Raw genomic sequence first — 13,161 nt, 5'->3', positions numbered from 1 at the left:
CACTAAGTAAGCAACAATTTGAACAGTTCCTTTTTTTGTTTTATTTTTTCAAAGTAACCTTTTAAGTTGAAAACCAAACTGAAGGCAAGACAAGGAAACCTATTTGATTAAAAGAAAGGGTCGTGTATTTACAAGGTTTTTAAAGTTTTGACTGGCAAAATGTTTTAATAAGAAAAATCTGGTTTTGTTTTGCTCCTTCCTGCAGTTTGTCCTGAGGATCACTATAGGCAGGACTGTGTCCAACAGCGTTCCTGTGGCTCAGGACAGTGTGACCCAGTGACTGGCGGGTGCCAGTGTCCACCTAGCCAGATGGGAGCCAGGTGTCAGCAAGGTAACAATGGCTGCAGGGTCACCTTGTCCGTCCAGGCACTAACTAAGCTACATTATGAAAGCAGATTGGTGCCAGGGAATATAATTAAATGGGCATTGTTTATTACACTTTCTTTTTAAATGTGGCTTTAATAACCTGAAAGTACACACTCTCACAGAGCCATATACAAAATAGCCTACTGGAGGGTAAACAAGAATTGAAAATAAAAACAAAGAATAATTTATGTATGCTCTTGACTAGGAGCAAATTTTGAAATAATTTTGGTTAACTTTTGTAAAACTGCCTAAAATTGTGTGTTAGGAATGTCTAATTATAAGAACTGAAAAGTTTTGTATTTTCTTCAACGTTCAGAAGCCTATTGAGAGCTGTAAGAAAAATGAGAGACAGAAAGGAAAACATGATCTTTGTTAAAAACCACAAAACTGTCTTGTTCTAGATCCTATTATTCATTATTTTCACAATAATAATCATAATAGAAGAACTCTCAAGCTCAGTGAAATGACATACAGAGAACCACTTCTCCATCGCACGCAGAGGGGCAAAACCAGTGACCTTTGTTAAAAAGCAGGGTTGTTTGCGTGAGCATCCTGCAGGGTCTACCTTGAACCCCACTGGACATCACAGAGTTGCAGGAAAAGTGGGATATAACTAGGAAGTGCACAGAACCGTCATCTTTTCAACTCTGCTCTAGAATAAAGGATAATCTATGGGCAATTAGCAGCCTTGAAGCGAAAGGGAGCTAAGCCTACACACAAACACACGAACCACAACTTTGTGTCATATGGAGTTTTACTCTGGGCCAAGGAGGCTCCCAACTAGCTGAAATAATTTTTCTAGCCCCAGATCCACACTACCTTCCCCCAAAATAGCTGTGCACACAAAACTAATCTGATACAAGAAAATGAAAGCAAAAACAAAAACCTGATGCATAAAAAGACCCCCCCAAAATACCCTCCTCTCATTTTGGAAGCAATATATGAAAGTATGCAAAGCTTTGGTTACTTTTTTAGTGCAAATTCTATAAGAAGGGAAAAGGAGAAAAGGAATAAGAAAACAAAAAGCAGATGTACATAGAGAAGAAAAGTTTTGCTATGGAGCACATGGAAATATTAACCAGAATTTTTTCCAAGAATTCGAAGGACATAATGAAAAAACGTTCTCTACAAATTGTGAGTGCTATGCAGAGATACAAAGGTTCATGGAATAAATGAAAAGACAACAAAGGAAAATGAAAAAGTAAGCTGGCAGAGCTCAGAAAGAAGTGGAAATGAAAATTAAACCTCACATCATATAAATGAAGACCATATTGAATACAGGTAATAGGAGGATTGAATCTGCTTATGTGACAGCCAGGTAAATGGAGGATAAGCTTGGGGAAATTGGAAACAAAGAAATGGAAAAACAGAGAGACAAATACATAAATGGAAAAGAAAATATTCAAATATAATATTCAAGATTTTGTTTTTTAATGAAAGAAGATCTGATGCTACAGATTGAATACATTCTATTCCTAGAAACTCTAGTTAAGATTGATCATAAGCAAGGGGAAGTTCCACTGGGGATAAAAGAAAAAAATGTGAGATTTCGTATGAAGGGGGGAAAAATCAGCCTGGCCTCATGCCCCACAGCAATAATCACAACCATTGCTTGCATGTGGTTAATCAATGCCTATGAAGTTCTTGGGAAAAAATATGACTTAAGTGTTTTATACACAGTTAAACTGTTATTCAAGTACAGTATGACTGAAAATAAATAACTGTTTTTAATAATAAAAAGTTGCTGAGGATATAGTTGCCATAAAATATTTTTGAAGCAATTGTAGAGGATAAATTTGAGCAGCCAAGTAATAAATGGAAAATCTCTGGTAAAAAGATTATTAGTGAGTATTAAATCTATTTTTATTAGGGCTAAGTTTAAAACAAATGTGAGAATTATAGTCACATGATAAATATATAAATATTTAATATAATAACAATTTTGATAGTTTAGCAAAACAGGCATAAACTGGAAGGAAAGAGAAGATGGAGGAGGTTAAGTATACTGATCTCATTTCTTCATTAGAAGTTGCAAATGGGAGGGACAGATCTGTGCCAAAATCTATTGTTTAAATATGTTAATTCAATAAGCATATTTAAGTGCATAAAGGTAAATGTTGGACTTTAAAATGCTAGAACTGAGAATTTAAAGATAAAAACATAGCCAACTAAAGTCAGGTGAAGGAGAGGAATGAGAAAAATTACGAGAAAGGAAAATCATATTAATTCCATTACCACTAACATTGCTGAGCCAATATATGCTGAATAAAGAAATTAATTATGGTATGTAATAATATATTCACTGTCTAAAGAAGTGTCCCTGGATTATATAATATTATAAGACTTAACTTAGAGAAAGATAGCATGCATACATTTTTCCATATTCCTCCCTCTAAACAGTAAAAATTCTAGTCACTATATCAAAAACAAACATAAGAATCTCTGATGTGGAGAGAACAAGGCAGACTCACTAGGGATTTCAGAGACCTAGAGAACAAGAATGGTGAATTTCCTGGGTTTTCATTTTTGACTCATATACCCTGGGCTGAGTGGTGGAGAACCTGCAATCTGGAAGGCAAATGGGTGTAGACCAAAAAAAAAAAAAAAAAAATCCAAGATATGCCCACTTTCTCTAAAAGAAAAACAAGGAAAAGGGCAGCCAAGCAAGATAGAAAACTCTTAGACAATAACTGGTAAATACTCCAAATACTAAAGAATAAAACTTTATCTTTGACTCCAACCCCACCAGCAAAGGCCAAGTGAAGAGTCTACACTTCAGACTCCAAGGGGATATATGAGGCACCCTGCCCTGCACCAAGATGGTGTGAGAGAAAGGGCTGGTACTTTTATCCCTGCCACATTGGAATGTATCCCCTCCCCTGGCAATGTCAGTGGAAACTATGTGGAGACTGTGAACTTCCACCCCCATCAGACATTATAGAGACACCACTGTTTCCTTCGAGGGTGGTGTCACAGGAGGTCCAGTGGACAGTCAGGACTTTCACAACCACCAAACAGAAATGAGGTCACCCTGTGCAGTGTCAATGGAAATGGAGTGGGGAGCCATAAAAGGCACTTCTACCCCCCTGTCAGATAGGTGCCAACAGAGGCCCCATGGGAAGTCTGAACCCTCACACTGGCACAGCAGGAATAAGGAACATTTATACCCCCTCTCACTTGGAGGCTATGTAGAGATCTCTTTCTGATGAACCTCTTTCCTTGCAAGTACAGTATCATAGGAGACTTGCTAAAATGAGATCCAGAATCTTATATCATAATATTCAAAATATCCACATTTCATTAAAAGTTATTCATCATATCAACAACCAGGAAAATTTCAACTTGAACAAGAATATAATCAACAGATACCAACACTCAGATGATACTGATTATAAAATTATCTGATCAGAATTTTAAATAAGCCATTATAAATAAAAATGCTTCAGTGAGCAACTATGGCCATACATGAAACAAATTAAAAAAAAATAGAATAAGAAGAAAAATAGAATAAGAATAAAACAAAGAATAAGAAGCACAAAGAAGAAGCAAATAGAAACTTGAGAATTGGAAAATACAACAATCAAAAGAAACAAAAATACACAAAACATAACTCAGTGAATGGGCTTAATAGCAGATTGGAGAGGACAAAGGGATGGATCAGTAAATTTGAAGATAAAACAGTAGAAAATTACCCAGTCTATAAACAATAGACAGAGAAAAGAAAAGAAATGACAAAGAGAGAGAGAGAAAGAGCTCAAAGGACCTGTGGAACTATTAAAAAAGATCTAACTTTTTTTTGTCATCCAAATCCCAGAGGGGAGGAGAAAAAGAATAGGGCTGAAAAATATTTAAAGTAATAATGGTTGGAATTTCCCAAACATGACAAAAAGTATAAACCTACAGATTCAAGAAGCTGTGTGAATGACAAACAGGATAAACTTAAAGAAATCTGCAAAAGACACATCAACATTAAACTTCTAAAAACTGAAGAAGTCTTGAAGCAGCAAGAGAGAAAAAGCACCCATGTTACCTTAGAAAAAGACTCCAAAATAAAATGAAAGTAAATGAATGGGTACAACCACACAAAAACCATGTGAGAAAAATAAAACAGTGGTCATAATATCAGTATCAAACAATCTCAAATTTTATAGCAACATGCAACTAATGGAAGGGCACTTATAATAATAGAGAATAAAATTGACAATGAATATTGAAGTGTAACGAATATGTATAAAACCAATAACAGTATTAAAATTCATAAAGCAAAAGCCATAGCTATGCAGGGAGAAATAGACAGCAAGAGCTTATCAGTAGAAGATTAATTCATTAATGTTAATTCATACACATAAAACTGCATACACATATGCAGGAAAAAAAATAAGTTTATAAAAGAAGTTTGAACATAATTAGTAAGGTATATCTAATTGTTGTAAACCAAACTCTATTCCCTAAAAAAATATTATATCTTTTTCAAGTATCCATGAAACATTCACAAAAATTGAAAAAGAAAGTAAATCTATCCCAAAAAGTATGATTTATGGCATTCTATGACCACAAAGTAGTAAAAGAAGAACTAATAACAAAACTAACTCCCTACCAGGGGAAAAACCCACTACGCTATACTACATGGGCATTTTGCAATATCCTTCTTAAATAATCAATGGCTCAAAAAGGGCAAACGAAACCAGTATTTCAGAAATTTAAAAACAGCAGTGAGGACATTCACATCCCATCAGGTAAAGCCAATTCAGAAAATAGAGGAAAATTTATATTCCAAAATATTTATGTTAGTAAATAAAAAGTGATGAAAATAAGTAAAAAAAACCCAATAAAATAAAGCAAAAATGAGGAAGACTAAAGTAAAACATAGGGAAAATATGAATTATTTAATAAGTTATGTTAAGTCAAATGACCAGCAATCTAGACAAAAGTAACTCTTGTAAAAGAAATTTGGTTCACCAAAATTACTTCCAAGTGCATAAAGTACTTAGAGATAATGACAAAAACTCTGGTATTAGAATTACCATTAGGATTTTTTAAAGTTATTTTGGAAAGCCATATTATAAATCTTGACAAAAATTCAGAGCCCATAAAAGAAAAAAAAATCCATGGTATTTTGACTTAAAAGAAATAAAAAAAAAATCCTTCAAGGCATAAAAGATAAAAAGTATCAAAAAATTTAAAAATGGAAGAAAAAAAGACCAACTTTTTTAAATAAGCTAAGAGAACTTATGTATTAGTAAGAAGAGAATCTATGATAATACCCATAGATCTTATGAAAAGAGATAAGCATCATGCATAATGTGAGAAATCCAAATTAAAGTTACATTTATATAACATCTTTAGATTCTTATAATATACTAGTTTGACAAAAGAAAATAGGCACATTGGTAATCCTTCTTACTAAATTTGCAAATCTCTTTGTAAGGAAATTTGATACTATCTGACAGGAATTAGAACCCATATTATTTTATAAAAAAAAAAAAGTCTTCTGGTGACTTACCCCACAGATTCAGTGGTATATATGAGTAAAGACTTCTGTAAGGATATTCATTACAGTTTTGCTCATAGTAGCAAAATATTTTAAACAACACTTGTCCATCATAGTGGTGTGGTAAAATAAATCTTTTAAGATGAAATAAATCCTATGCAGCTGATAAAAAAACAATGAGGCAGGTCTATTATATGCACTAATTTAGAAAAATCCTGGGAAATTTTATTTATAAAAGAAGGAAATTTCACAATATTATGTATCTATATTAACTTATTGGGTAAAAAAGGGTTAAAGGGTGAGAGATACACATGCATATGTTTTACTAGGTATGGACTATTTCTGGATATATTCAGTCATTTATCCACTCAATTCAAAAATACTCATTTAATGCCAATGCCTGTTTTAAACATATGGAACATATGGATAAAATACATAATATCCCAGTCCTGCAACTTGCTTTCTACTGGAGAAAAGAGTGAACAAAGGACATAATTAATAAGTGAGTTATATGTATATTAAAAGGGAATAAAATCAATGTTAAGAGAAAAAATAAAGCATGATATGGGGCTCCAGAGAGGTTTAAGGGTTGAAATTTATTTTATTTCATTTATTTTATTTATTTTACTTTATTTTGATAGGTTGAAATATTAAATCTAGTGGTGATTCCACCATTAACTGTACAGCTGTAACTGTCTTTTAAATAAACAACTTAAAACTTTCCTTCATTTGGTACTAAAGTCAAATAAAGACTAAAAAGAAAGTGTCATACAGATTGAATTCAAGTACGAACTCTGTTATGTATTACACAAATATCTTTGGGCAAATAAGAAACAAACAAAAAAAAAATCTCTAATGTCTCTCCCGCTAGCTGAAATAGAAAGAAAGGTTGAAGAAAAGTCAGGAGTTCGGGATTGGAATCTCAGTTTTTATCTTTTCTGGCTACTTAAGCCTGAGAAAGAATTAAGTCTCTAAGCCTCAGTTTTCTCAAGTGTAAATAAGAACACTTTTACCCACATCAGAAGGACATTTGTGAGCATTAAATGAGATAATTCATGTGGAAAATATCATTATGTAAAAATACTAAAAACTAGAAAGTATAAATGACAGGCCTTTGGCCAAATCTAGCCACAAATGTGTTTGGATTGGCTGATACAGTTTTGGCTTCCACAGTGCTGTAAAGCAATTTTAATTAGTTGTTGACTTTCAAAGATTAAATGACTTGATATAAAGTATGGATTTTGAGTTTTCCTGAAAAAAAACATATTAGCTGGCTATACTGGGCCCATACTCCTCATGGCAAAACCAACTAAATGTGAGTAGTGCTTACGCACCTACTGGGGACACTTCCCATCGTTCAGTCCTTTTCTCCTGATGATGAAGTCTCCATCTTCCTTATGTCTGCTTAGCTTTTCTCAGTTGCTTCTTACCTCCTCTTCACGCTGCTTTTTGTGTGTGTCACACACCACTGTATGCTCAAGTGCTTTTCAGACTTCAGCATGAAGTCATTAAGGAGTAAACCGCTTATCTGTCTTCTTTATCAATTATGAGATTAAATATATACAATGCTCCTATGCCAATCTGGGATTGACCTCTGTGTGTTTGCTAGAGCATCTCCAGTTCCCAGAGTATACCGAGCATGTAGTTGTAAGCACAGTAAAAATGCGTAGTGTGATTGAAAACATAAGTGAATGATCGTCCTTTCTACCTTAAGGTAACATTTGAGTAGTTGTTTTAATTTGAACATTTTCTTAATTTTGCTATTAGATATGATTACTTTATCTGAAACAGGGGAAATGTTCAGGTGACATTTTTATTCAGTTTGGCATATATATATATGTGTATATGTATACATAAATGTACGTATATATATATATATATATATATATGTATATTTTGTTTTCACTGTAGGATGTCCCCAAACAATGTATGGCCCAAATTGTGAGCTAAAAAGTACCTGTAAAGATGGTGGACTTTGCAGTCCTGTAGATGGAAGCTGTACCTGTGGTCTTGGATGGACAGGAAATTACCGTGAAAAAGGTAAGTTGATTATCACCTTCTTTTATTCAATAAAATTCTGGGGCATACTTCCATTGTTGGATAAAATAGAGACCTATGAAGAGGCTATTTTCCAATTTTATAATTATGACTCCATTTCCAATAAACATAGTGTTACATTAATATTGATTGATTGTTACCTTGTTACCAGAATATCACGTGAAAATCCTTAAAACCCCTAAGTAATTGAAATAGTATTAAATAATGTGAAAGAGCTTTTTTGAGACCTAAACCCCACTCACCCTGCAGTTCTATTTAAGCCTGAAGCCTTGGCGGATGGCAGATTTGCTGGACCTCGAGTTTCTTGGCTCGATACAGAAGACCCTCAACCACTACTGAGGCATTGAGGCTGGGAGGGTGGAAGACGCGGGGCCCCGGATAGAGCCAGTTCATTAAGAGTGGGCCCAGCTGGGGGCGTCTGGTAGTTCGGTTGGTTAAGCATCTGCCTTTGGCTCCAGAGTCCCGGGATGGAGACCCATATCGGGCTCCCTGCTCAGCAGGGTGTCTGCTCCCTCTCCCTCTGCTGCTCCCCCTGTTTGTGCATACTCTCTCTCTCTCTCTCTCTCTCTCTCTCTCTCAAATAAATAAATAAAATCTTGAAAAAAAAAGAGTAGGCTCACCTGCAAGGGGCAAAGAGGAGGACTCTGGAACAGAGGTCTCCCACCTTCACTTCATTAAGAAAAAGTTATTCATGTACCACCATGAATATTTTTTTTATTGTAAGTGGCATGCATGTGCTTTTCAACTAACATTGTATATATTATAAAACATATATAAAGGTTTAAATTGATAAAGAATGAATAAAGATAAATATTGATGGTTATTCTCATGTTTTCTTTCCCAGTCACAATTGATTATTTTATGCAACACTGGAAAGTTTGCTCCCTATTTCATGCTATTGTAGGAGATGATGTTTTATTTTGGCAGAACAGAGAAAAAGCGTTCTGACAGTGAGGCTGAGTGTGGGTAGGAACACTGTGTGGGGACCTAACCTTGGAATACCCCGAGTGGAAAAAAAATCCACAGTGAAATTTTACCTAAATGGTTTCACCTGTGGGGGCTATTATTCTGTAGTTCTGTGGCCCTAACATACCATCACAATGGGTGTGATTCCCACCATCCTTTACCACTAATTTGACTGTCATGAAATTTAGCAGCATGGCATAGGAGATAGTACCTTGCAGTGAGAGTGGTTAGATCCATACGCTAACTCCTGCACAGCTGATACGATGCTCCGCGCCATTGGGAACATCGCGGTCTCTCTGTGATTTGGTTTTCCCATCTGGAAGTGAGGGTAAAGACACTTTGAAATGATAACCCTTGTAAATCTAACATTGAAGATTGTTTTTCAGGATTATTTTTTTAACATGGATATTTTCTCTAATTTGTGAAAAACTCTCTTTTTAAAATTTTTTATTTTATTTTTTATTTTTTAAGTAGGCTCCATGCTGGGCATGGAACTCCAATGCAGGGCTTAAACTCATGACCCTCAGATCCAGACCTAAGCTGAAATCAAGAGTCAGACACTTAACTGACTGAGCCACTATGCTCCCCACATGGAAAACCGCTTTTACCAGTTTTGTGATATTTGGGATTACTAAATCAGAATAACAGCAGTACTTTAAAAATAGAACCATCATGTTCATATTAGTTTTTTTAATTCCAAGTTGGATAGTTCTCTGGCATTTTGGAATATGAGATATTTTAACTTTCGATTCTATCATTAAAACTTTTAATATGGAACATTTCAAACATATGCAAGAGTTGCTGAGTCATTGAGTAAGATACAAATATAGTATTACAACATATAAAATTCTCCATGTAGGGTTGTACTATTTTTCTTATTCACAAGAAATATATAGAATGCCTGTTTCTTCACAGCTTTATCAAAAGAATATGTTATCAAAATTTTGGTGAGAAATGTTATATCAATGGAGTTTTAATTTCATTTTTATTATTATGAAAATTTGTATCATCCTCCCTAGTGGATCAGGATCTTTTACATTTTTTCCTATAAATTGTTTTTTCATAACCCTAGCTCATTTTTCTATAAGGTTGTTGGCTTTTAGATGTTAGAAGTTCTGTATATATATATATATATATATATATACACACACACACACTATATATATATGTACACATAGGTACAACTGTATGTACATACACAACTGTGTATATATACATATATAATATATGAGATATTAACTCTTTGTTGTGAATCATTCACCTTAATTGGGGAAACTTTGTCTTTTGTCTTTTTACTATGCCTATAGTATGTTTGCCACCTGATTGGTTATCTATCAATATATAAGAAACCATCCCAAAGCTTAGAGACTTAAAAAAATTTATTATTGTCTTGTGATTCTGAGGATTAACTGGGTTCAGCTAAGTGACTCTTCTCTCAGATAATAGCTGGGGCTGGAGCTCTCTGGACACTCAGCTGGGTAGGAATAGAGAAGATAACCTCCTCATTTACATATCTACCACTTTGCTGTTCCTCCATGTGGATTCTTTCTCTTTATTTTAGTCAACTCGGACTGCTAACAGAATATTATAAATGAGGTGACTTTTTTATTTTATTTTATTTTATTTTATTTTATTTTATTTTATTTTACTGCTCTGAAGTCTGGGAAATCTAACATTAAAGTGCCAACGAATTTGGTTCCTGGAGAAAGCCCTCTTTTCTGATTTGCATATGGCCTTCCTTTCTTATTTTTATCTTCTCATGGCAGACAAAGAAAGAGTGTGAAAGCTCTCTCATGTCTCATCTTATAAGGACATTAGTCCCATCATAAAATTCCACCCTCCCTTGTATGGCCTTTTTCTCCAATAGGATAATTGGGTTTCTTAGGTAACTGCTGATCTCCCAAAACAGAAGTCATCAGGTCTTCCTAAAGCTTGGAAATGATGTAACACCATTTCCACCACATCCTATTGGATAAAGCAAGTAATAGGATCAACCCAGATTCCATGTGGGATGGACAGCACAAGAGTGTGACTCCCAGAGGATATGGTTTATTAAGAGCATCTTTGGGGGTGCCTGGGTGGTGCAGTCGTTGAGCGTCTGCCTTTGGCTCAGGGCGTGATCCCGGCGTTATGGGATCGAGCCCCACGTCAGGCTCCTCCACTGGGAGCCTGCTTCTTCCTCTCCCACTCCCCCTGCTGTGTTCCCTCTCTCACTGGCTGTCTCTCTGTCAAATAAATAAATGGAATCTTTAAAAAAAAAAAAAGAGCATCTTTGGATTATAGATTCTGCATGATTTGAAGTTTGTTGTTGTTTGTAATAAAATGTAGCTTTTTCCCTTTGTTTTTTAAAAAATTTTGAGTCATAATTAGAAATATATTTCCCATTTTCAAGTTTTATAGGAATTCACCCATGTTTTCTTTTAATACTTATATGATGTCATTCTTGACATTTAACTTTCTGATCAATTTTAAGTATTTTTCTTGGTGTATGGTGTAAGCAATAGATCCATTTTCCCTTTAAATGGCTTTTCAGTTATCATAATGCAGCTTTTACAAGACTGTCTTACCCACTGATTTGAGATGCAGCCTTCATCAAATACTGAACATGTATATGCAATTAGGTATAGTTATGGATGCTCCATTTTATTAGTCTGCTTATTTATATGTAAATGAAATACATTTTTATTATGAGTCTTTATTATATGTATTTGATACTGACAGAGCTGGCCACCCTTCATTGCTCTTACTTTTCAGGGATTTCCTGGCACTATTTTTGTTTATTTGTCCTCCTAAATGAACTTCATAATGGAATTGTCTAGAAGTAAAATAAATAAATAAATCAGTGTTTTGTTTGTTTGTTTTGGTTTTTTGGTTGTTTTGTTGTCCTCTGCATTTACTCTGTGAGGGAGAATTAACATATTTATGATATTAACTTATCTTTTCCAAAAACAAACATGGCCTGTTTATTTGTTCAATTTTTTTGTTTCCCATTAAGTAAAATGTTGGATTTTAATATTCATATTAAGATAAGCTATTAACTTTCTGATTTAGTCAATGCTTTTACTGAATTTTTAAATGAATTTCTTCTTCTTCTTTTTCTTTTTAAAAATTTATTTATTTCAGAGAGAGAGACCACCAGTGGAAGAAGTAGAGGGAAAGGAAGAGAGAGAGAATCTCGATCAGACTCCACACTGAGTATGGAACCTGATGTGGGGCACAATCCCAGGACCCCAAGATCATGACTTGCTGAAACAGATTTGGAGCTTAAGTGACTGCACCACCTGGGCACCTCGTGAATTTTTTTTCAAATATATTTTCTGCATCTACAGACTTAATAATATGATTTTTCTCTTTAGCCTGATAAATATGATGGAATTATTAATGAATTTTCTAATGTTGAATGACCTTACATTCTTGGAATAAATACTACTATTTCATGATATTCGTGGTATATTATAATATGCTGTTCGTTTATATGTACTTATGAACTGGCATCAATATTGATAGGCAAAATTAAGCTCTAATTTTTAATGTATTTTGTCGGGTTTGGGAATTGGTGTTATACTCAATAAAATGTGTTTGAGATTTCTCTTCCTTTTCAATGCCTGGAATAGTGCATATGATAAGGTGATAATCTCATTGGCAAAGGTTTATAGAATTCCATGCAAAACTTAGGACTAGTAGAATTTTTGTTGCTGTTGTTTTAATTCAGAAACGATTTACTATTTTCTTTTTTGTTTCTGTATTATAATTAGCTTATCTAAGTTTTCTGTCTCAAATTGGAACAATTTTGATAAGTTTTCTTCTATAACTTTTCCATTTCATTTAGGTTTTTATACTTATTTGTACTATACTTTTTGCATTTACTCTTTTTGATGGTTATCACACATTTTTTAAAGATTTTATTTATTTATTTGTCAGAGAGAGAGAAAACAATCAGGGGGAGTGGCAGGCAGAGGGAGAAGTAGGCTTCCCACTGAGCAAGGAGCATGATGTGGGACTCGAGCCCAGGACCCCAGGATCAATACCTGAGCTGAAGGCAGGCATTTAACTGACTGAACCATCCAGGTGTCCCATTATTCCACATTTTTAAAAATTGTGTGTACTTTTGTTTTTGTCTTGATTAGGTTAGCTAATGGTTTGTCTGCTTCTACTGTTTGTTTCTGTCTTTAAAATCATTACAACAAATTCAGTTGTCTTAACTAGAACTAATGCTTCAGTGGTTTCTTTTTCAGAATGTTCTCCTGGTTAATTATGGCTGCGGCTGCCATTTTAATTGC

The 13,161-nt window shown here is 34.3% G+C and overlaps 1 non-coding gene across 1 annotated transcript; it reads left to right on the top strand.

The window, feature by feature from the left end:
- Nucleotides 1–227: 227 nt before the first annotated feature.
- On the top strand, nucleotides 228–12,161 carry LOC109489336. The gene is made up of 3 exons (XR_004628840.1): nucleotides 228–331; nucleotides 7,769–7,897; nucleotides 12,005–12,161. It is a non-coding gene; the product is annotated as an uncharacterized LOC109489336 (transcript).
- Nucleotides 12,162–13,161: the final 1,000 nt, after the last annotated feature.

The sequence above is a fragment of the Ailuropoda melanoleuca genome, chromosome 1 (genome assembly GCF_002007445.2).
Source record: "Ailuropoda melanoleuca isolate Jingjing chromosome 1, ASM200744v2, whole genome shotgun sequence".
Lineage (NCBI taxonomy): Eukaryota > Metazoa > Chordata > Mammalia > Carnivora > Ursidae > Ailuropoda > Ailuropoda melanoleuca.
The sequence above is the reverse complement of the archived record's forward strand: the minus strand, read 5'-3'. Positions and strand labels throughout refer to the sequence as shown.